Genomic DNA, 27,205 nt, shown 5'->3' with positions numbered 1-27,205 from the left:
ATACAGCACATTATGATTGTCAACATTCTTACAGAAGTCACACTATTTTAATGAACTATTTATTGCCTTTCTGGAGAAACAAAATAATGCAGCACTTTCAGTCGTTACCTAATCCTAAGCTAGTCTAAAACAATAAGTTATGATTGGAGCTATGATATACTTTCTCGCTATCAGCATTTCGTTGACATTCCATATTGAATCATTCGATAGTGTTTTGTGTACGCTATAGTAACGGATATCACACGACTGTATTATTATTATTATTATTATTATTATTATTATTGCGCGTTCACATCTGGACGTTTCGTTCTTATGCAACGGCATCTTCATCAGCATGGGTAATTATTGCGCTATGTAAGGACGAAATAAAATAATTAATACTTATTTATATTATTATAAAGGACCAAAGACTCTGACAAAAGATATTTTTGTTTCCCAACTGATAAAATGCTGAATGTGAAATGGAAACACTTTTGCAAGAGGAAGGACAGAATTACGAAAGAGAGTAGATCCTTTCATAAATTGATCATAATTACTTACAAATGCGTTTTAAGGAACCCGGAGGTTCATTGCCGCTCTCACATAAGCCCGCCATTGGTCTCTATCCTGAGCAAGATTAATCCAATCTCTACCATTAAATCCATTTTTATATTATCTTTCCATCTACGTCTCTGCCTCTCCAAACGTCTTTTCCCTCCGGCCATCCAACTAACACATTATATGCATTTCTGGATTCGCCCATACGTGCTAGATGTTCTGCCCATCTCAAACCTCTGAATTTAATATTCCTAATTATGTCAGGTGAGGAGTACAATGCGTGCAGTTCTAAGTTGTGCAACTTCCTCCATTCTCCATCCCTCTTAGCCCCAAATATCTTCCTAAGAATCTTATTCTCGAACACCCTTAACCTCTGTTCCTCTCTCAAAGTGAGAGTCCAAATTTCACAACCATACAGAACAACCGGTAATATAACTGTTTTATAAATTCTAACTTTCAAGTTTTTTTAGAGCAGGCTGGATGACAAAAGCTTCTCAACCGAATAATAACAAGCATTTCCCCCATGTTTATTCTGCGTTTCCTCCCGAGTGTCATTTATATTTGCTTTATCATAATAACAGAGAATAAAAGAGGGTTATTATTATTATTATTATTATTATTATTTAATTAGTTACTTTACGACGCTTTATCAACTTCTATAGCTATCTAGCGTCTGAATGAGATGATAATGCCAGCGAAATGAGTCCAGGCTCCAGCGCCGAAAGTTACCTAGAATTTGCTCTCAATGGGTTGAGGCGAGAAACCTTAGCCAGGTAAAGGATGGTTCACAATAAACCGGGAACGGAAACGACAACGAGAAATATTGTTAAAATAAATGTATTTAAATGTGAGCATTCACAATTAACGAGAAGCTTGCCGGAGCCCGGAAACGGGAACGTGAAAGTTAATTGTGAATGCTCACATTTAAATGCATTTATTTTAACAATATTTCCGTTATTGTTGTCGTTTCCGTTCCAGGGTTATTGTGAACCAGTCTTAACTTGTCCCAACCAAGATTCGAACCGGGACCCGATCGTTTTACAGTCAGGTGTGCTAACCGTTACTCTACAGCGATGAATTATTATTGTCATTATTATTATTATTATTATTATTATTATTATCATTATATCATCATTATTATTATTATTATTATTATTATTATTATTAGTAGTAGTAGTAGTAGTAGTAGTAGTAGTAGTAGTATCTCTGTTCATGGCAAAAGATCTCTAGGTCGTACGAAGAAGAGATAGACTGAAAATTCTAGTTTGAGACCGTAACAGGCCACTCGGCCTAATACTTGTTAGGAAGACGACGACGAGTATCACTGTTATCATTATCATTATCGTAATCATTAGGATGATTAAGATTATGATTATCAGGATTATTATGATGGTTATTATTTATTATTATTGTCTTGTAAGTTATCATTAGGTACAACGTATTAGAAATCTTAGTAATTCTTAATTTGTTATTCTCGTTCCTATAACTTATAGACCCATATCATTTTATATTGCAACATGGCTACAATACAATAATGATTGTTCTGTAACAATAATTTATAACGTGCATACCAATAGAAAGTGTAGGTTTCTATAGTATAGGCTGGTTCACAATAAACATGGAACGGAAACGAGAACGGAAATAACGTTAAAATAAATGTACATTATTTAAATGTGAGCATTCAGAATAGTTAATTGTGAATGCTCACATTTAAATACATTTATTTTAACAATATTTCCGTTCTAGTTCTCGTTGCCGTTTCCGTTCCCAGTTTATTGTGAACCAGCTTTTAATATTTTCATGTTTCATATCATTGTGTTACAAACTATTTTTTTTTTTATTTAGTTGCTATAAAAAATAGCCTAATTACTTTAAAGTGTATACCATCTTGGACTATATGGCCTCATTTTAAACTACCTATGTTAAAATACCATTTAATACCATCCGTACAAGGCATTTGAAGATAGTTTAATTAATTATAATTATACTTCTTTAATTAAAGCTTGTTTAATATGTGTTGAAGGGTTCCGTACGAATTTTACGGAACAAACGTTTGAGTCATGAGTTCTGCGCCAACAGGTTAACTCGCCGTTATTCGAGAACCAGTAAATATTTTGAGTGGCCATTACTTTTAAAAGTAAGTTCCATTCTTTATCAACATTTCTCTCGCTTTGACCCCCATCTAACGTGAAAAACAAAAAAGTTTGCCTCTTACAAAGGTGAAGATGTAAATGTCTATTCTGAACAGATCAATCTCCATCGAAGTTAATATTTTTTTCTCACTTTCCAAAAAAGATTTTCAGTTCGATTTTTTTTGCTATGCTTTCCTTAGACATTGAGCTATCAATCCAAAAAATTACAGCGCGATTGATTAAGTATTATAGGAGCTACGACATGATATATATTTAAACGACCGGGAAATGTATAAGCCAATGCTTCCTATAGGATTGCACGGGCCGAGCGATATTGCTTTCTTATCATTACTACAGTCCCGTCTAGACCTCCGATACTGTCGAGAGTGACTTAGTATCGGTATATAATCTCGGGACCAAGTGAATCTCGTGTTCTCTATCAATGAGTCATTTGGCTACGTTAGGTACTCGCGCACTGAACGAGACTGCGGTGATTACGCAACCGAGAACGGGCGATAATATGAGGCAGTCTGCCTGACTCTAGTATGAAAGCGTCTCCCACGCAATGGAGCTTCCAATTTCGGTATCAAATCGAAATCGCATGGTGACAAAATAAATGTATGTTAATTAAACTTTTTGTGTTATTTTGTAATCATCTCCGACCTCCCTCAGTTGCTTACACGATCCCAACTTTGGGAACCGCTGTTCCAGTGGAACTAATTAACACTACATCACTAAATTTTTTGTTGTTTCCATGTATAATTAAATTTGTGTGAGTACGTCTGACAGCTGTCATAAATGACCTCGCCCTCGCACACATATGGAATATATTTTTCCTCCAATTCTTCCTTCATATCCTGTCAAAATACTTCAGAAACCAAGAAAGTAGACATATTATTAAATACAATCGGCTAAAACACTAACATTCCGCTGTCTGACACAGAATTCCCAGTTGTTTTTTTTACACTATCGCGTGGCCTTAGTATCCCATGATATAACTGTGATTTTCAGTAACGGGCCTCATATCTTTAGCTCGAAACGACGATTCAATGACACGAATGTTTTGCATACTGTAAATCAACAACACGAGATCCCTAACGTTTCTTGCCTTCTAAAGAAAATTATTCGAAGAAATTTACACCTCTTAAATATTCATCTCCCTTAGTCTAGACTCATCCTGCGAACCACAAGCTTTTTAATGACGTGGAGTCCATCTTGATTAATGACTGATACGTCTGTAGGACATGTTTGCCAACCGTTATTCAAATGTTCAAAAAACTCTCAAGAAGGAAAATGAAATGTAACATGTGTGATCACTTACTAATATAATGGTATTCATGGGACGTAATTTTATGAAAGAAAGTAAATTCAACTTTTTTAACTTTCGACTTATGTTACGTAGCGAATGGTTCTTCTAGAACTTCATGCAATTTAGTTCTTTCTTCAAATGTCCTCAGGAACGCTTGTCTACAGTAACGAATGCAAACGCATTCAAGAACAGAGATATATGAGTGTTTTATGTCCTTACTCACCGTTAAGATCCAAAGAAGTTCTTCTTCCCGTCTAAGACCTGCAAGTAGTTATCGTAGTCTTCTCGGTTGAGAACATTACGTTTTCATGGAGAGTCTGAAATGAAATAAAATAAAGGTATAAATTATTTAAATGTGGCAGAAGGAATTAATTTTTTTTTCTTATACCTACAGGGTAATTCACGACTAATAACCAGTGCTTTAGGAATCAGTTCCATAGATAATTTTTAGCATAAAATATCATAGGTCAAAATTGTCTACAGGCAATAGGTCTGATTATCAACTATTAAGGAGTTACAGCTGATTGAATTCTACGAAAGCAGCAGTGATTTTGAGCAGAACTAAGAATTATTCACTTATACATAAATATTAATTCAAAGTACTGTATTAACCATAAAATAAACATATCTCTGTTTGGAAACAAATTTTCAAATATCCGTCCTTTCATTCAATGCACTTGGCCGCACGGATGTGAATGCCGCGCCCGTACCTCGACACTGCTGTCCCTGGTGAGCGCAGCAGCAGTCATAATATGGGCACACCTATCTTCTCCTTCTCCCCGTACTTCACGTCACAATGCAACCCTCCGTTTAGTTTACGTTTCAGTATTACGATGCAAGCAATTCCAAAGCCTGATTCACTGTATGACGTATGACGTTTGAAATTTTACGAATAACTTTGAAACTAAGGATAATCGGTCCCGTGTTCATATGACATTTTAAGCTCGAAATGGCTTATAGAACTGATTCCTAAAGTGAATCACCTTGTATTTTATACCGATATATTTCACATGCGGCAAATACAATTCATTCATTCATAGTGTTCTGCCCAAGGGCAGACATGAAGTGTGTTACTGCTGTCCAGCGTTGTTTTAGAACGCAATATGCACATAAAACTCCAACATGTGTCAACCGATTTTGGGACAACAAATTAATGAATAGAGGAACTGGATTTTTTTTTATTTGGGATATCTTTTACTCTGTTACCCTATATATTAAACAAGCTTTAATTAAAGAAGTATAATTATAATTAATTAAACTATCTTCAAATGCCTTCTGTGGCATAATAGTAGCCTACGTTAAATAAGGGGTTAATTAATATAACCTTGTTCCTTATGAATAGCCTTTGTTTTTAAAAATTCCTTTAAGAAACAGAATTTCAATCACATACTGTAGTAACAGGAAGCAAGTAAGTTTCTGGTGTTTTTTAGGCTATAGGATGGTGCACTGTTTAACCATTAGTGTCTGCATGTTAAGGGATATCTGTCTTCTGAACACCTGCCAATATATACATTTTTTGTTCTTTTACTTCGTCGTTTTCTACACCATGAATTTCCTGCATTTATCTGCTTATCATCTACAGTTTCCTGTTTTTTTTTTTTTTCGTTTACCAACCTCCTTCCTGTTTGATTCTGTCTTATTTTATAAACGAATCATTTGAAACAAAGCTTTTGTGAGTTTGGATTCCTTTCTCTGCAACTATTGGAAAATGTTACTGGAGAATCGTTGCCTCTCTGTGTAAAAATAAATATATTTTTCCTTTATAGGGAACGGCAAATGACTTTTTATTGGGCTTGTTCAAAGGAGACAGTTTTTTCTTTCTGTTCGTCTACTATTGGACAAAAAAAAATTTCAACATCGAGTCACCGAGAGAATTTATTCATTTCAATGTAAGTGGAATATTTTTTCGTCTTCCATTGTCTCTCTCAAATGGCTGCCTGTAAGTTTTTTTTTCATTATATTTCAAAATATCGGAAATTATAACAAAAGAAAATTGATATGAATGTGAACCCTGGGACTGACAGATCAGAGTTTAATATATTTTTTTCTTCTTACAATAGCGTGCTCTGAAAGGCGGTCATCGCGTTTTATTTGATATATAGTCCTTTGGGAAATACTATTCAATGTTTCCTGTGTCACAGAGCGAAGAGCGAAGTTGTTCGAGATGAAATGCATGCATTATATCAACACACATTTTATGCATACAAGAATCATGACCAACTTATAGCTACTTTTCTTCCATACGTACCTATTGTTCCTTCATTCTTAGTTTTCTTTTTTAATTACTCTACCTTCCTTTAAAATTGTAAATTCTTTAATTTTCTTGTAATCTTATACCTACTATCTTTCCTCCCTTTCACTTGCCTCTTCTTTCATTCTTTTCCACTAAATTAACGTTATTTTTCTTTCATCAGTTTCTTCCGTTCTTTTATTGTACTTCTCTTTTTTATTTTTTTCTTCTGTTGTTTTTCCTTTTTAGTTAAGTGCCTACCAGTAATTACATAAATAAAGGCATAGTCTAGTTTATTCAGCATCGATAATATTAGTGATAACGAGCAGTACATGAACGACCAGAAATATTATCAGAAAATGCAGGCTCTAAATATCTAAAATTTTATAAGGAAATGAACTCACAATTGGACAAAACTTACAAGGTACCACAACAAAACTTATTAGAACTTAAATATCTGATAAAAGTATAAAGAAGGTTACTAATAATATTTTTTATAATTCACTTTTTACTTTAAATTACATTTTTGAAAATTTGAAAATTTTCATACATATTATTTCATAACTACACAACCATTAGAGATAGAATTATGAAATTTTGTACACTGATTAACATGCATTTATGCAAGAGGTAGACTACAATAATGCCCATTTCTTTAAAAATAGAAAAAATTGGTCACAAAACATTATGTAAATTTTAGTATAATTTATATACTGTGCTCCAACCACGAGAAAGTCTCTGCCGGATGAGACGAAGCGGGGTAATGCTGTGAATGAATGTTGATGTCATAAGGTCACACACGTGGGTACTCGTAACTCTATTGGCTCGCTGTCACAGCACAAACAATAACATTGATACATACATGTTTATACTACCCTAGTTACAAAATTAGATCACTGTTAATCTCCTGGTCTTTTAATCTCTCCATACAGGAAATAACAAATGCGGGAGAGCGAATGGTTTTTAAACTGACCTTATAACGATAATATTATCTAGCTACTTCGCTCCAATAGATAACGCAATAGTAAGCACATTCCTTTCACGGTTGATCTCCTGGTTGGAGAACAGTAGGACAAATAAAAAATTAATTGTACTAAAATAAACAACTCTACAAGTCTGAGAGTAGTCTACTTTTCAGAAATAAGTGTTTATTACATACAGGAAAAATATTAAAGATGTCAGAGACACCATAACAATGTCATGGTTACCAAATGATGTAACTGGAGAATTTTTTTTTTCATACTTTGATAAAACTGGTTTGAAAAATATTATTAGTAACTTTTTTATACTTTTATCAGATATTTAAGTTCTAATAAGTCTTGTTGTGCTACCTTGTAATTTTTGTCCAATTGTGAGTTCGTTTTCTTATAAAATTTTAGAAATTTAGAGCCTGTATTTTCTGATAATATTTGTGGTCGTTCACGTACATATAACCTTAAGCGATATGAAGCTAAGGAATCGCCGATCATTACCTAATACTCGCCTTATAGTTGGGGAAACCTCGGGAAAAATCCAGGTAATTTCATAGAAGACGGGTACCTGGTTGGATGTACCAAGTATTACCAACCTTTTTACTTTAGAGTTAAATGTTAGTGATTTTTAGTGACTTTTATATGTTTTTATTTTTTTATTTTATTGGGTTATTTTACGACGCTGTATCAACATCTCAGGTTATTTAGCGTCTGAATGAAATGAAGGTGTGATAACGCCGGTGAAATGAGTCCGGGGTTCAGGACCGAAAGTTACCCAGCATTTGCTCGTATTGGGTTGAGGGAAAACCCCGGAAAAAACCTCAACCAGGTAACTTGTCCCGACCGGGATTCGAACCCGGGCCACCTGGTTTCGCGGCCAGACGCGCTGACCGTTACTCCACAGGTGTGGGCTTCTATATGTTAGTTCTAGGTTTTTATACGAGGTGTCGCCGTGATGTTGTTTCAGTTTGATTGGTTATAAACTAGTTCTAGATTTTTCGTTAATTTTGAATGGGTAATGACGTTGTCAGTTGTTCTTGGTTGTTTGACGTGAGTGGTGTTATACTGTTTTGATGGCTAAAGCTATTGGAAGTTTGTCATTTTACGATTTTCCTTCGATTTGATTGGTTATAGTTGTCATCATGTGTTCCAGAATTTTCGTTAATTTTGAATGGATAATGACGTCAGCAAGTTGTTCTTGGTTGTTTAACGTGAGTGGTGTTATATTGTGTCTGATGGGTAAAGCTATTGAAAGTTTGTCATTTTATGATATCTGTGAAAGATGTGTGAACATAGAACAGAGCATTAAATTTTATGTCGATTTTGGTTCAGTTCTTTCGCTGGTGAATAAAAATTGTGTTGATTGTTGACGGGAAAAGTGTTCCTATGGTTCCAAGAAATTGTTTACTGAATTTTCCGTACAAGTTAAGGTGTAATAAGAGTTCAAAGAGAATTTCATTTTGTGTAAATACTGTACATGGTTTAGTTATGTGAAGTTGATTGTACGACAAAGTGTTGGTTTAGTTCTTTTTTGGCTGCATGGTTTAAGTTTAGATTGCCTTGAAACCTGTGCCATAATGCAAGTGAAGTGGTTGTCATTGAAGACGTCAATGAGGATTGAATGGAATTTTGTTTGATAAGGTGATAAATTATTGTTTTGTTTTGTGTTTTAGTGATTTGTGGGGGTAAAGTGCGGACGAAAACTGCCAGAAAAGTACTACTAACTATGAAGTTCGAATGCCACCAAACACCATAAAAATCAAAGATGAAAAATTAAACATATGTCCATTTTTTGAAGGGCTTGTTCTTCCTTAAACATATGAATATATGTTTGATTTTCCATCTTTGATTTTGTGATGTTTGGTGACATTTGAACTTCATAGTTTGCAGAACGTTTTGGTAGTTTTCGTCAGCCATGTTGGATTTGCCCGTCTTCTAGGAAATTACCAAAATCCAATAAGATAATCAGCCCAAAAGGGAATCAAACTCACTCCAAGCTCAACTCCGGAACAGCAGGCACATGCACTACCGCCTGAGCTCGTGGCTTCCACGAAATGATAATCATACGCTGTCATTGAGCTAGAGGAGAGTTTAGTGGTTAGTCTATGCACTGCGTGATCTCGTAATTTAGGCTATTACTGTGGAAACACAGAACACAATGAGGAACTTCGGAGTAAACGATTTGCTGTAGCTGTTCTAGGAAGACAGGCAAGGATAATACATCCATTAAACACATTAAATCCCATGTTCGTCACATTCAGGTTTGGCATTAACTTACTAAACAATGTGTTTGCCGACAGGTGAAGTAAAATGGATCGTTAGAAGCCCTTCCACAGTGGATTTACAAGACTATGAACGTATAATTTGTCACTACTAGGGACTCTGTGACGCATTTGAAGTTTCCCGCTGAACATCTTCAATGTGAAAGACTAATGAGATGCCACGATCATCAATCCTATGTCGAAGGTTTCACAAGACGTTCCTGTAGCCGCACCTTTCACAACGAACAATAGATTCTCTCAAGGCTTGTCTTCACTGTATCTAAAGTACTTACTCAAACCACTAAAATCAACTATTAACGGGAACTTTACAATCGTATTGATAATCAATACTCAATGTTCTGTATTTCTAAGGTATACGCACTGTTTTATGTTAAGGTTTTTTGGGAATGCTCGGATATTGTTAGAAAACAATGAAGTATCTATTAATTTTGCTGTTCACGTATTTTTCTTCGATTGGTTTTATTCTCCCTTTCTCTATCTTTCCTTTTTTTTTATTTGTCTCCCTTCATAATTCTCCTTTATTTTATTCGTATTCCTATTTTGCTTCTTTTACACTTTTATTTTAATTTCTGCTTTATCCTTCTCTTATCATCTTTCTCAATTTTCCCGCTTTCCCGCTCCTCTTTCTTTTATAGTCCTCGGTACATTTTTCTCCACTTCTGATCTTGTTGCCTCTATTCTGCATTCTCTTTCTTCTCGTTTTAACTTCTCTGTCTTTTTTACTTATATTCTGAACATTTATTCTATCGTGTCTTTTTCTCATATTTTCTATTATAATTCATATTTATATTTCTATTCTAATATCTTGTACGAAATGGAAACATAAAAATTGGAGATTTATCCTTCGAAGAGGTGGAAAAATTCAAATATCTTGGAGCAACAGTAACAAATATAAATGACACTCATGAGGAAATTAAACGCAGAATAAATATGGGAAATGCCTGTTATTATCCAGTTGAGAAGTTTTGGTCATCTAGTCTGCTGTCAAAAAGTTTTACAGTTAGAATTTATAAAACAATTATATCACCGGTTGTTGTGTATGGTTGTGAAACTTTGACTCTCACTTTGAGAGAGGAACAGAGATTAAGGGTATTTGAGAATAAGGTTCTTAGAAAAATATTTGGGGCTAAGAGTGATGAAGTTACAGGAGAATGGAGAAAGTTACACAACGCAGAACTGCACGCATTGTATTCTTCACCTGACATAATTAGGAACATTAAATCCAGACGTTTGAGATGGGCTGGGCATGTAGCACGTATGGGCGAATCCAGACATGCATATAGAGTGTTAGTTGGGAGACTGGAGGAAAAAAGACCTTTGGGGAGGCCGAGACGTAAATGGGAGGATAATATTAAAATGGATTTGAGGGAAGTGGGATATGATTCATTTATGTAGACTACTGAACTGTACCCGAGGACGAGCATATGCTCATTTCGGGTATCTATTCATATGTATTCAATTCAAATGTAAATTGTAAATAAATTTGAAATTTGAAATGATAGAGACTGGATTAATCTTGCTCAGGATAGGGACAGATGACGGGCTGATGTGAGGGCGGCAATGAACCTGCGGGTTCCTTAAAAGCCATTAAATTTTGTAAGTAAGTAAGTACTATAATGCCTTATCTTTCTTTTATTTATACGCTGATTTAAATACTTGAATTCCACATTTTGTCTTCTATTTTCCTCTTCAACACGTATTGTTTTCACCGATTTGTTTCTTTCTCAATCTTCTCATTTTCTTTATTCGTCACAAAATACCTTTCCCTCCCTTTTATTATAGAAACATGATTTACATGCCTCTCACGTCCATGTTTAAAACTATAACCTTAAGAAAGTACATTCTCTACTATAGGCTACATATAAAAATCATTGTCTACGACTTAAATTTGTATTTGGAATGGAATGGGATTTACGGGTGGGGGAGCACTATGGCCCTACACTACGACCTGTTACGATCTATTGCCCTAACCCTCAAGCTAGGTACATTCCCAAGCCCACACCGGCTGACTACACTAAGGTTCGCTGCGTACCAGGTTTCGAGCAGGCAACCCCTATCGTCCCTAGGCCAGCCTCCTCCGTGGAAGTATCGTGAGTTATATCATTACTCAAATTAGAAACAGATAACGGCAGAACAGATTAGGTTCGTTACAAATACGTGCGAAGGAAAACAGTGAGTAGAATCATAAAGAGGTTATGAAGCAAAATTTCGATATAGCTACATGCATGGCCGCTATGAAGATGTTTCTAGGCTGTGCCAGTTTTTCTTTCTATCAATTTACAATGTACAGTAGTGGCACAAAAACCGGACCGACCCTTGTAGCTGATTTCAGAGCCTTGTTCACTCAGATCACGATAGACTGGTAACTAAGACTTTCGTGGTTCGAATCCTGCCTGGGAAGGAATTTTTTTTTTGTTCCTTATTCAAATTTATTCCCAATACTTTTCGATTACAGCGATATTTTACTACTTAATTAACTTATTATTCCCAGAATATGAATTTTACCAGCAATCGAAAAATATTGGGAATAAATTTGAATAAGGAACAAAAAAAAAAAAAAGGTTCCTTCTCAGGCAGGATTCGAACCACGAAAGTCTGCGTTACCAGTCTATCGTGCTCTGAGCGAACAAGGCTCTGAAACCAGCTACAAGGGTCGGTCCGGTTTTTGTGCCACTACTGTACATACTGTACATGCATACTTATTTACTTACTTAGGTGCATTTAATACAACGATACATATGACACATTTAATAGGTATGATATATAGACAGAGTGATTCAGGAGGAATAGTATATATTTTGTGGAGTCGTAATTCGGATTATTCTAAGTAAAAAAGGTCACATAAACATGTACCTAAATTTTAATTAGTGTGAGGATAAAGCTGTCTGAATGTTACGCATACCAAGCCTTAGAAATAGTTAGAAGGAACAACAAATCACTAAGCACAAAGTAATGATACGTGTCTTTCCTATGAGATCATCTGAGGACAGTACTGTTCATAAAGCGTGTAGAGATACAACTGTTTGTAGTTCCCTTGACATATTCTTCTAGCATAGGGGTCAATGTCCATTTTAGCTCTTAAATTACACATCACCTAAATCTCACATTTCGTGAACAATGGATCGGCCGCAGTGGCCATAGACATTGGCCACCACAGTCTCCAGGCCATACTCCTATCGATTTTTGTCTGTGAGGGATGATGAAATTCGAAGTGTACGAAAGCTATGTAATCACAAGGGACAAATTGGTCGATCGCAGTATAAATAGTGCTGCCACATAAAATAAAACGACTACAAAAGAGCAACATTTACTGCTGTTAACAGAGCAAAAATTACATTGAACTGTTGAATTGTGTCGATATCATGTAGACTATAGTCTGTACAAAACTAGAAATGTATTGACAATTCAACGGCTTCAAAGCGTCACCATGGCAACCGCTCAAACTAGCCAATCAGAGACCATGCCAAAGGCCGACGATGCCGACTGTTTCGCAGCGAGCACATGGCAGCCAGTTGCTTTGCTCGGAAGTGTTGAATCTTCGTTATTGTGTTCTGTCGTGGCTATTGTTTTCGTAGATATTTTGTTGTTGATGAAGGTAGAATAAGTTTAAATTTAGTTTTAAATTTAATTTAGTTGTGAGTGTATTTGTAACGCGATTTATATTGTCCGTGTGTTTCACTTATACAATGTCGCAAGGCATCATTCCTGCAGTTAGCATCACAAAACGAACCACGGGCTCAGAGGGAGAAAGGAATGCTACAAGGGACAACAAGATGTCTAGAAGTAACGAAAAGGTGCTCCTCTTACAAGTCAGGCGAGAGAAATGGTTTGTAATGTGCGAGATTATTTCGAAAAACAAGAGACAATGGCTGGCCTCTTATTCCTGTACAACAGGTGGTAAATAGTACTGCAGAGGCTCTTAAAATAGGAAAGGAAAATTTAAATTGAATGAGCAAGAGGATGGACCTTCCATATTTGAAACCCCGGGAAAGAAAAGGAAAGTGAAAAATAGGTGACAAATTTAGATGCCTTTCAGTAGGATGCAATCCGACGGCATGCATATTTATATTACCGACGGAAAGAGCATCCTACTTCAAAAAAGCTGTAAAATTCGCTTCAAGATGCGGATCTTTTTCACGGCAGTGTTTCTTCTGCACATTCTCTTAAAGAATTTAGGTTTCAAGTATAAAAAAAATCAATGCTCGTAAGGTACTGATGGAGACAACTTATCGCTTACACATTATGTACCATATTCACATTGATTCATATGTTTATCATTATTATTATTGTTATTATTATTACTATTATATTATTATTATTATTATTATTATTATTATTATTATTATTATTATTATTAATCTAGTCAAAAACTACCGTATGATACAAATTCATGAGTTTACGATTTCGTGTCAGTTGCTTAGTTCCGATACGGCAGACAGGCGGCGGAAAGAGCCGCACTGCACTAACGCACAACTTGACAACGTCGCTCACTTCCCGCGTGTGCGAGAGAGAACTATCAATCCCTTTCTATTTTTGTATAGACTGCAAATAAGCAATAAATTTAATCATTCAATAATTTTTTTATCCTTTTTGCCACTTGTAAAGTTGGTTAAGCGTAATATTTAAACATGTAAGTTATCTCCAGGCCCATTCAAAATTAGACACATGACTGTACCGCCTTTTTTACCCAGAATATTCCATACTAGCACGTCCTAAAATATTTACTATTCCTTCTGAATCACCCTGTACGTATTAATCTGATAGATGGTTCGACATAGGTGATACACAAGTAGACATACATAAACGGATAGACATGTGTAGTTAAACGTCATATTGACTGAAGTCCATGGCTGAAGGCTCCTACACTCAAACACATTTTATCTTTATTACATTTGACAGGAGTGCTCTTAATCAGTATTTGCTGCAAAAACCAAATTGCTACATTGTGCAAATGACTGGAAAGCAATTTAAAATGTGAGTACAACATCACACCACGCAATGAGGTGGAAAAAAGTACTGACTGTTAGTGATGAGTCGATGTCACTTTAATGAGTACCACTTTTCATGCGCAGTTTCACAGACACGGATAGATGTATAATTTTTATTTTACTAATGCAGTGTCACGTGGTCTGTTTTTGTGTTAAATAAATAATGTTAACAATCTGAAACATGCTCTACTGATTTTATTTTTCAGACGTAAATGTTAACGTTCTGCTAAATTGAAGGAATTAAATATGTGTATAGAGAGACAGACTAACGTAGGCAATATGTGTGTAATGCACTTCTCATTGATTACATATGTAGTACATAAGTTTCCATCTGAAATATTTGTATAGAGAGACAGATGGATGGTGACAAAATTTGTGTAGGCTTTTTCTCTCTGATTAGGAGCATAGTACATAAATAAGTTTCCATCTGCAATGTTTTTCAGTGAGTACAGTTTACTTCACTGTACTGTTTCTCCCTTATTTGTAGCTACGAGCTGGAAATGTTTGACTGAATTATCAGTTCCAGAATGCAACAGTTAGAACATGACAAATGGACACAGTATGACTTCCGTTATGAATTACAGAAGTAAGATGTCAAGGAACATAAAATAGTAAAAAGACATGTTATTCTAGCAGTTGGAAGAGGAATTTACATAAACTACTAAAGTTTAGAAGAAGTAGGAAATAGAAAAAGGAAAGAGCATTGAAGAGAAAGAAGTGAAGGAACAGATTAAAGAAAAGGAGAGAAAGAAAACGATAAAGGTCGTTGACATTAGATATGGCACAATTGCCCACATAACACTCAAAGTGCAGTACGCAGTAAATATGGATAATTTTCTTCCGGAATATTGAATGAAAATTACTCAAATTTGTTTCTTACGTGACAACGTATGCCACTAACATAGTCGTCTTTCTTCTCGTAATAAAGATGTAAGAGATCAACGAACTCAGGTCTGTCTCTGACCGCGAGCCTCTCTCTACAGCTACTCTCTGCTCTCATTGTTCAGTGGCTTGAAATCAGTGGTATTTAAATGAAATTTATACGAAAAGCGTCCATGCTATTGAAATACACCAGAGGGATAAAATATTCTTTATTAGATTTTCTATCGATATGTGCAAAAATCGCGATCCTACACGCCATACCTAGTTACCGAATAAGTTGGTGTTAAACATTTCGGAAAAAAAAATTGAGAATACCATAAACTTTCCATCAATATGATACTACACCTTTTTTGTTACATACAACATTAGCTATTCGTTGTGAAAATCTGCAGGGTTATTTCACTTCCACTCTGTATACACATACACACATACATACACGTATACTCAACATGCATACATACAGAATTTTGACTTGTTCCACATCTTAAAGCTTCATTGCTCATGTAAGTTCTATGGAATAAAATGAATGAATGAATGAATGAATGAATGAATGAATGAATACACACTTCAGGCTCTAAAATTTTATTATAGAAATTTGACTTCTTAACATTTACGAATAATAATGGCCGAAAAGGAATCTGAAGACTCGCACTGGTATTAATGACTGAAGTTTTTAAACGACTTCAAAGCAGAAAGAGAACAAAGCACAAAATTCCCTGAAAGGTGTCATTGATATATTGCATTGGGCTTGAACGACGTCATTTCCAGAGTGACGTCAAGTTACGCCCCCACAACTCAGCCCATCTAGCTTCCGTCCTACACTGCCGCTCCTAATTGAGACATCCTACAAAGACTTCATTACATTTCCAACACTTTCCAATCAACGCACGCTACGGACTCTGATCTCAAAAAGGTCGACGAAAAAAAGAAAAACAGAGCGTTACACTGCTCCGCCGATTTATTACAATGCGTTTTATTGTAAAGAAAGCAGGGAAACAGCACATCGTTGTGATGAGACTTCAAGCCTCCGTATTCCGGCAAAACATAATGTCACAAACACGTTCACGTCTGACAAGTATTTCTGACAAAGTAAATATTATTCAAACCCTTGAAAACGGTGCAAGTATTAAGAATATTGCTGAAGAGTTTAAGATAATAGATTTATTTATTTATTTATCTATCTATTTATTTATAGTCTACTGGTTTACTTATGTATTTATTCATTTATTCATTCATTTATATATATATACATATATATATATATATATATATATATAATTTTATCTTATAATTCTAGGAAACAAATTAATTTCTATTAGCGTTGTATCAGATTCACTTTTTATGATGAATTAACAACGCTTAAATACCCATTTCCGTATGACTGATTGATTTTTTTTTACTGTCCATATATTCCTTGATTTTCATGCTCTACCTAAACATCATGCTTGCCGATTTCAGGAGACTTGCTCTGCGTGTTATATCTAAGGAGGCAAGCATCGGCTTTCTACTATAACGAAGCAGTCTACAGCTATCAACGTTAAAGGAGTTTGATTTTACTTTCTCGACACAGAAAATTATTTCTATCACATAAGAATTTTTATAGCTCAGGCAGAATTTACCATGCCTCGAAATGCCTCAAATGTTGGATGTCTGTTTAAGTTGATAGTAGTTGGACACAGAATTCCCGGGAAATAGAGTTAGCACGACAGCGAAAAAGTCAAATAAGGAAGTACAAATATTGACTATAGGCTTTAGACAAAATTATAACCATTTCAGTACATTTGATATCTTCTATGCCGTATACAAGATATTTCGAAAGTGGTGTTCAAAAATTTAGGGATAAGAAGGTAAAACGAAGAGAAGAAAAAAAAAGTCCCAGCAAACATGGTTCTGAAAATTAATCGTTTACGAGTTAATGCCAATTTTTTAACTGAGCGCTCAGATACGGTAACATGGCAGCATTTATGCTTCGTACGTATGTTGCACTCTACCCATTCCATTTCCTTCCAAGTACGAGACGGTATCTAAACAAATGATATGGTTAACAGTGGACAGATAGAGGAGGACTTCTACCCAGATCACTGGACTTAAATCATTTGGATTTCTGTGTATGGAGTTATGAAAAAAGCGTAGTTTGCTCAACAGACATCACCACGACATCAATCAATTAGTCCATTGTAAAAATGTCCATCATCATTAATGTCCAGTACCAAAAATGTCCACAATCATCAATCGTTCAGTATAAAATATGAATAATTTCAAGGGAAAAATTGTTCCGGGGCCGGGTATCTATCCCGGGACCTCTGGTTGAACGTACCAGCGCTCTACCACTGAGCTACCCGGGAACTCCACCCGACACCGTCTCAACTTTTCCCTTTATATCCACACAACTCGCGTGGGCTGACGAAACGCCAGAGACCCACATCGAGTGCACACAAACTCTGTGTGACTTGGAATTGTGGTTTTCTGTTAACGTAAACAGTGACGTATATATTATGCAAATCTAGTCTTTCCCTTGAAATTATTCAAATCTGCTTTACAGGGAGCCTTACCTGAAAGACTAGATTTGCACAGTATAAAATATGTTCACAGTCAATAAATGACCAGTATCTTAAATGTCCAATATTAAAAATATCCAGACATTAATTAAATTGTCATTATCTTTTTTTAGTAGGTTATTTTACGACGTTGTATCAACATCTCAGGTTATTTAGCGTCTGAATGAGATGAAGGTGATAATGCCGATGAAACGAGTCCGGGTCCAGCACCGATAATTACCCAGAATTTGCTCATATTGGGTTGAAGGAAAACCCTGGAATAAACCTCAACCAGGTAACTTGTCCCGACCGGGATTCGAACCCGGGCCACCTGGTTTCGCGGCCAGACGCGCTAATCGTTACTCCTTAAGTGTGGACAATTGCCATTATCAAAAATGTCCAGAGTTATACAGTAACATGTATGGTATTATTAATGACCAGAATAACAATTATTAAATGTGAATTAATAATTTAACAATGAAATGTAAGCTAAATTTACAATATCCTGTAACAAATTTTTGTTTCTAATTTTCTGCTGTACTACGGTCAGCAAGCATCTTCAAATAGGCTAATATGAACATATCCGGAAATATTGTCTCACATTACTGCTGTCCTTATATTGATTGTATGTATATAATCTCTTCAAATTAGTCTTTGATTTCTAATATAATTCTTGTTTACGGGCTGCCTTATTTTGTGTGACTATTATGAATTTAGATTGTGGTATTCCCTGTCTCATTCTGTTCTTGTGTTATGTTTTCTATAAATCTCCAAAAGCTGATGTCTGGAAACCTGTTTTTGAAATTTACAGTGGAAACCTTTCACTACACTGTTGGTTCTACAATCACTTTGCGATGTTATTTCCGAGGAATTCCAAAAAGGAAGTGGGAATCTTGGCGGTGTAGCTCTCCGAAAAGAATGTAGAATAGCCGTCTCTGTAGGCCTACTTTTTATTTTATTTTAGTAGGTTATTTTACGACGCTTTATCAACATATTAGGTTATTTAGCGTCTCAATGAGATGAAGGAGATAATGTCGGTGAAATGAGTCCGGGGTCCAGCACCGAAAGTTACCCAGCATTCTGTAGGCCTACTTACCATATATTGGACATTTTGACTTCTGGACATTTCTGTATACTGGATATTTTGATTTGCTGACATTTTGACGTGGACATTTCTATATATTTAACATTTTGACTTATGAACATTTCTGCTTATCGGAAATTTTGACTCATGGCCTGATTTGATTGGACATTTTTGTAGTGGAATTTCTGTATATTGGACATTGTGCTGTGGACAAATTGACCTGGAATGATCACAACGTTAATGAATTGCAGTATCGGATTGTAGATGCCTTCCAGCAAACGAAGAATTATCCAGGATTGCTCGAGCGCATTCGCGGGTCATTACGGAGAAAAATACAAAGTGCATGGTCAGCATTTTGAACACCTGCTGTAAAATTCTTCAGTTAACATGTCCTTACTGTATTGCGGCTTGTTTATCCACAGACTTTACTGTTCAATTACGTTTCTGTGATGCTGAAGCCAAAATTATTAATTTTACTGTCTCGTGATTGATAAATTAAATTAAATTGTCACTGCTCTTGTTGGAATTAATACTTAGTATTCAGCGAGCACCAACCATCACAAAATGGCATTTTCACTTAATTTGAGGACCCATGTTTACTGGAACTTTTTTTTACTTATCTTCGTTTTTACTTTCTTTTTACTTGGTTATTTAACGACACTATATGAACTAGTAGGTTTAAATGTACTACAACTAATAATCACAGTACCAACTTCGGTCCAAGGCGTTATAACATGATAGTAGATAAATTCCCAAACACACAATTTGCTAATGCTCCTTATTCAAAAAAATCTATTAAAAATTGCTGTTAACAGAGAAAATTTAAAGCTCAGTTATTGTGATATGTGTTTTTTCTTCTTCCTTTTTTCTTTTATTACTTTTTACTCTGTCATTCAATAAAATGTCTTAACATTAACATATGTGGAATGCCCCCTGAGCACGAGTATGTAACTTATTCTTTCTGGGAGTGCTAGAGATTCTTATACAAAAAAAATCAATATGTATCTTTGTTCTGGCAATAAAGTATTATTATTATTATTATTATTATTATTATTATTATTATTATTATTATTTCGCGTCGATGGATAGCGAGATGGTATTTGGCGAGATAAGGCCGGGGATTCGCTATAGATTATCAGACATTCGCCTTACGGTTGGGGAAAACCCAGGAGAAAACCGAACTAGGTAATCAGCCCAAGCGGGGATCGAACCCGCGCCCAAGAGCAACTCCGGATCGGCAGGCAAGCTCCTTAGCCGACTTAGCTACGCCGGTGGCTTCGTTTGTACTTCTAATCCCTAAATGTTTGACTATCACTTTTGAAACAACCTGTGTTTTTTTTATTATTCTACTTGCAAGGATTTTAAGAGGTACTGAATAAATGGAATAGATTCGCCTGTGTTATTTTATATAGCTACGATAGAAAATACGTAAATAACTTATTTAAGTTACATTACAAAGAGGGAGGATGTCCGCTAAGATGATGTCCACATGAAATGAAATGAAATGATTAGCCTAAAAATGTCCCGTTAAGGGCAAAGGCCTCCTCCTGTAGAGGGAGAGCTCTATTTGTCTCACGCGGTGAGCTACTCCGCGTAAGAGAAGTTTTTCATGCTTGGAATTGTTCACTTAGTTCACATTCTGCACTGTTTGATATTGTTAGCTTGTTTCTGTCGCTGTTCACTTGTCTTCTTAGGTTTTTCCAGTCTTCCCTATGTCTTGCTCTGCTTGACCAATGTCTTCCTACACGTTCACTGAAGAGGTCGGCCCATCTTCTCCTTGGTCTTCCGCGTGATCTCTTGCCAATGCGGGGATCCCATAGTGTGACTGTCTGCGTCCATCTTCCGTCTCTAAGTCGTGCAACATGGCCTCCTCACTTCCATTTGGTGTCGGTTGCTTGCAGTGCTGGATCTTTAATTGCTGACATCTTTTGTAGCACTTCGTTTGGAACTCTGTCCCTCAGTGATAAGCCTAGTATCCTTCGCAGCATCTTTCTTTGGCATATTTGGAGACTATTACGAAGTTTGGCAGTGAGAGACCATATCTGACACCCATATAACAGGAGTTACGCAGGTCTCCAATATCTCTATTCTGAGTTTCTTGCTGAGTGTTTTCTCCAGTATGATGAACTTGAGAGTCCAGAATGCCTTCCACGCGAGAGAAATCCTTCGTTTTATTTCCTTCTCTGTCTTCTGGTGAAAGGAGACTAGCTGTCCTAGGTATACGTATTCAGATACGTACTGTTTTTCTGCACCGTCAATTATTATGGGTGACTCCGGCCCGTTTGACATTACGTGTGTCTCATACCCAATGGTATTTTCTAAACTCCGAACGCACTATACGAGTAGGATATTGCACAGCTCTCTGGTATAATTGGAACCCTGGATTGTAAACATATACATATTAATATCCTACTGGTCTATGCGTAATCAATTTCCTTTATGGAAATTCCACATTTTTTGTTTGCTTTTACATACTCAAGCACACGTCTAGTAATTAATTTTATCGGCATTTCAGGCCCACGCTAGGATATAATTGTTTTTTTTCTTCCGTTTTGTAAGATTTTAACCCAGCAGCACCGAAAACCAAACAAATGAAAAACGGAAACATGAAAATGCCTAGAGCTTAACAAATTAAAAAATAAAACACAAAAATATAGATATGATAAGTTCGTTTCAATGTAGAAGACAGTAAAGGCAATTGTTTTTAGACGCTGGTCTTTGCTGAGGTACGCATGCTTGTCTTTTGTCAATTAGCAGAAAATGTATACCATTATAGTCTTTACTCTGGTTAAGTGAGATGTCAGCTAACGATGTGTAAGTAACCGGTGATTATAAATGGTACTTCAAAATGTAATTTTAACCATGATTACTTTTCAACAGTAGTTTCGTAACTCTTGATTTCTGCTTTTAGCCTAGGTTAATGAAATTCGCCATTGGACCCTAATAGTTTTAAAAAGACTCACTAGAGATTCCTACATTTATAATCAATTCTATATTTTTATAATATGAATTCCCGAGAAGTGGAGTGTCGTTTCAAATCGTACCAAATGCAGAAAAACAAATTTTACAGGAAACGTAAAAAACGTTTCACGGCTAAGATAATGGAAAAATTTTAAATATCTTAATGTCACTTTTTAGGCATTGTGAAATGACACCAAATGTAATAAACACTGACACTGATTGTTTAATCTATTGCACGATATTGTCAATTGAAGTTTGCACTTAATACGTTTTGCACCGACACAGTGTATTTAATACGTTTTGAAGCGATTTTGTCACATAATACGATTTGCATCTATAAACCACGCTGAATTGTGCCCTGTCATTTGTCAGTTTTTCTGTGGTTCTTACAGCAGCATACTACGTAGGACGATATATTAATAGTTTTTATTGCTTTCTGCTGGAAAATAGTGATAAGGAATGGCGAGTTTCTTACCTGCAACCCTTCGAACGGAGTTGCCTAAAGAGACATACTTTGGATCGTGCGGCCACCCGGTTCGATCTCTAACTCACATTGAATATAAATTTTAAATAATTATGGCATCTACAGGGTGAGCACAAAGTTCCGTTATCCCCTTAAATATCTGAAATACCTCAAATATGCACACTATTGATGTAATTATGGTCATAATTCAAACATACAAACAAAATAACCACTGTACACTAACTGTGTATACCTAAGTATCTAAAGAGTCAGTATGTTCCCCATTATTCTCATGACACAAAATAATATGGACTAATGGGACTTTTTGCCCACTCTGTATATTTTATTCTTCAATCCTTATATATATATCATTCATCGGCGAACAGCCTAATACATTTGATGAACTGTCGAAATTAAATTCACTGATAAATGTAGTGACACAAGATGCCACTTCAATAGCGCCCGCCCAGCCTGTGCTTCATTTCATGTAAAGAAATTTGGCTTCTGTGAAGCTTTATCAGTTACACAGAGAGTATAGAAAGCTAATTGTCTTGAATAATATACTTCACTTATGTTGAGTTTCGAGAGCAGTTGCAGTTGCTGTAAGTCGAAACAAAATGACTGTATCTCATTAGGTTCTGTTCTCATAATTTTATGGAACGTATTGGCACGAAGCTTATGTGCGCCTAAATCGACTAAGAGCCTAGTCTTTTTTCAGTGTATCATCGCAGTTTCTTATTGGGAACAGCATGTTTGCGCAATAACTGCATTCATCATTGGCCGGTGTACAAAATCCTATAGCCTATTGAATTCTGTCCGAGAAAAAAAAAAAAAAAAAAAAAAAAAAAAAAAAAATCTTTTTACTCTTAAGTCGGATATTAACACTTTAATTGTACATTTTGAAGAAGTTTGTAATACTTAAGTCGGAAGCCAAATAGAGTCTCTGACTTTTACTTCTATTGTAATATGATTCCCTTGCTCTTTCTTATAGTAGGTTATTTTACGATGCTCTGTCAACATCTGAGGTTATTTAGCGTCTGAATGAAGTAAAGGTGATAATACCGGTGAAATGAGTCCGGGGTCCAGCACCGATAGTTATCCAGCATTTGCTCATATAGGGTTGAGGGAAAACCCCGGAAAAAACTCAACTAGGTAACTTGCCCCGAACGGGAATCAAACCTGGGCCACCTGGTTTCTCGGCCAGACGTGCTCACCGTTACTGCACAGGTGAGGACCACTTGCTCTTAATTTAGAGATAAATTACACTACTTCCCTCTTCTTAGCTACATACAGTGCTCTCTTTCGGGCACCACCTCTCGTCTCTCTGGTCCCCTTACTGCTTTTAATAGATTTTGCTATTGTACATACCTTGATAATCACAATGTTGTAAAACAGCAGGAAACTCAATAATGGTGGGAAGATACAACACGCTGGCCAACGCTGTCCATTTAAGATTTTAACTAATGGAAGTTGCACATAATACGATTTGATCCGACACATCATGGAAGTTGTACATAATACGATTTGATTCAACACACAATTTTCATCATAGAAAAAAGGCGGGAAAGAATACGAATTGCTCCAATATGAGATCAGGGTCTTAAAGAATACCGTCTCAGCTATGCGAAATCGCTTCAAACTAAATTTCGACCGAGGATGTATTTAATACGTTTTGAAACGACACTCCACATTAATATATTTAATATTCGCTACTGTAATTCACGTAACATTACGGAGTAGGAAGAAGTTTCTGTTTCCATCTAATCAATAGTACACCCTTTTAAATCATTGAAACGAAAATTACAATTCCATAACGTGTTAATATCTTCAATTTGATTAAATAAATTTATAGCCTATGTGTATGTATTAATCAACCTATATTATATTTGTATTCTATAATTTTGAAATATATATATTAGTCCTACTTTTCACGTGCGATATTATTCTTCTCTAGTGTTAATATTATATTATATAATTCCATTGCCGCTGTAATTATATTTTAGTTCCTATTTTATTTTACTTATTTATTATTATTATTATTATTATTATTATTATTATTATTATTTTATTTTAATATTATATCTGAACTGCGACCGAGCACGAGCGCTGCTCATTCGGTCTCAAATTTTGTTAATACTACTGTATCTTCTTTTTATATTGCTTGTATTATTTTATTTCTATTTCTCTTGTTTGTTTTGTGATTATATTCTTCTTTATTCTGTATATTTAAATTTAAATAAAAAAATATATAATTAGTTCTTTGGTCGGCGGGAAAAGGCACATAAGTAAAAAAAGTCGATTTTTCTAATGTACCTAATCACATAAGTCTAGTACTTTTTCTAATAAAATTTCTTGTATTTTAAATTGAAAAGGGCCTTATTTTAACCAACATATATGAATTTCATTTTTATACTTATATTCAGTTAACAGTAAATTAAAAAGAAAGTCTCTCCTGAAAAATTATTCTTTTTGACTTATGTGCCTTTTCCCGCCGACCAAAGAATTTATCTTTGAATAAAACTTATCAGACGATATTATACCTCTGACTAAGTTTCTGGGTCATATACATACACATACATTACACTGGACAACAAATTTAAACTTTGTTTCTGTCCTTTAGATGAACTGTGTAATTTTAACTAAATGAGAGGTGCTGAGCTCATTTCTGAAAACCAAAATTGTCTAACACATACCAATTTTATGGTACACGCACTTCACTTATTTACACAAAGTTGTTATACTAGCACATAAAGCAACCTTTGTTTGGCCAAAATTCACAAATTAAAATGTATTTTTTTTATCTTTTACGTTTGTAGACAGCTTCTGAAATATGTCTGATGGATGACCAGCAATATTCAGCCAGTATACTTGCATTCCACCTTCCATTGAAGCGCTTTTCGAAGGTAGATATTTCTTGATGAAACCTCTCTCCGTGTTCGTCGCTTACAGCACCAAAGTTTTTTGAAAAGTAGACCAGGTGGCTGTCAAGAAACTGTACTTTCAGTGACATGTTGCATCCCATAAGGTGAAAGTAGTGCAACATTTCACTAACATTAAGTAACTTTTTATTTTGGAGAAACAGTACGTGCTGGACAAAAACTAACTGCAGATTCGATTTTGCGATCAAAAAAAAAAAAAACAACGAATACACATATTTTTATAAAAAGGACAAATTCCATGTTGTACAGTGTTATCAAACAGTACATCTCAATTGACGATATTGTGTCAGATGAAGAAAAATATTGTTTTTACTATCTGAAGCCTGATTAGTGTAATATGATGTATGTAATGGAGGAGGAAAGGAACTGGCCACTCTATCCTATTGTCTCGTGGCTTAGTTGCCATATTAGTGATGCCTTATTGGTTGACTTAACAACAAATAAAACGATACTAATTCGGCAGTCTCATTTCTCCGTTCATTAGACATAATATAAAAATGTCAAATAAAATAAACAATTCTTGAATTAGAGCGCCATTGTGTATTTTTTAGTTTGGAATAGCTAAAGTCACATTAATGTTTTGCAAACTATTATTGTATTTAATGTGGATCATTCTCAGACAAATTAACTCATATATACTGTACAAAATATGAACAACATTTAACCAGTACTTCAGTAGAAATCTCTAAGCACCGAGAGACATCGTTTGGTGTTTTAGGTCAATGTTTTTAGGGACAATTCCTGTTTTTTAAGTGCACTTTTCCTCATAAAAATAGAGACAACCATTTTTATAGATCCTACAGAATATGTAACTCTAATGTTCAAATTCATGTAGTAGCTGTATAATTATAAACACCCCGCTGATTTCTATTGTAAAGCACTAAACCAAACTCTCTTAAAATTATATACAGGTTAGTATTCCATATAAAACTATAAACAATGTTATGATTCTGCCGTATAAAGAATAACATTATTTACAATGAAACATTCGTTAAAGTATTTGCAAAGCTGTGAAAATTAAGTGTCGAGCAATGCTTCAAATTATTTCTCTTCCTGTGCCAATTTAATGTAGCACAGAGTAAATTCTGTCTCATAATGTAAACTACATCCGAGAACCACTTCATGATGTCCTTATTAAGTAGAATATAATGAGTTCTACTTGGAGCAAGGATGAAATTACAATTTCAGAACAGAGAACAAGGAAACAGGTAATCCACTTAAAAAAAAAGTATCTGTGAACTACACTCAGGGACAAAAAAAACCGGACACTTTAATATTTGCTGGTATTTTGCAAAACATTATCTTCTCATACAATATTATGGTAGCCATCTGTTGTTATGGAGACGTGTATACATTGTTGATTGTTTTTTTGTTTTATAAACAAGCCATTACAACCAAATATTCCAATTTTGCTCTCGGAGTCTCGGTTATAACAATTTTGTCTCAACCATTTCGTGCTTCATTATCGTTATCATTCGTTATTTCTTTATTTTTACATTTTCTGAGTTTAAGTGGGGTTGCAACATTTGTCTTAAAACAAGATGCGACCTGAAGATGTGGCTCGAGCTGTAGCCCTTTACGATGATGGACGCAGTGTACGTTACATTGCAAATGTATGAATATGGCTAGAAGCACAACCCATGATGCCATAAAACGCTATAGAGAGACCCTAGAATATACCAGAACACCAGGTTCGGATCGTCCAAGAGCTACAAATCCAAACGAAGACAGGTATATGGTGTTGAGAGTTCTTAGGGAGCGCAACCTGTCAGCTACTAGTGTAGCCCAGCAATTTGTTAACATGCATGGACGCCCAATTTCGGCCAAAACAGTTAGAAGGAGGTTGAAAGCAAGTGGATTGATATCAAATAGACCTGCAACTGGTCCCAG

General features: G+C 35.3%; 1 long non-coding RNA gene across 1 annotated transcript in view; it reads right to left on the bottom strand.

The window, feature by feature from the left end:
* LOC138710078 (uncharacterized) overlaps window positions 1–27,205 on the bottom strand; it is a 736,860-nt gene that overhangs the window by 196,444 nt on the left and 513,211 nt on the right. The window contains exon 4 of the long non-coding RNA XR_011335051.1: window positions 4,202–4,295. This is a non-coding gene — a long non-coding RNA (uncharacterized lncRNA). The remainder of the gene's footprint in view (window positions 1–4,201; window positions 4,296–27,205) is intronic.

This window comes from Periplaneta americana, chromosome 12 (genome assembly GCF_040183065.1).
Source record: "Periplaneta americana isolate PAMFEO1 chromosome 12, P.americana_PAMFEO1_priV1, whole genome shotgun sequence".
NCBI classification, from domain to species: Eukaryota; Metazoa; Arthropoda; class Insecta; order Blattodea; family Blattidae; genus Periplaneta; species Periplaneta americana.
This window is presented reverse-complemented; position numbering and strand designations above follow the sequence as displayed.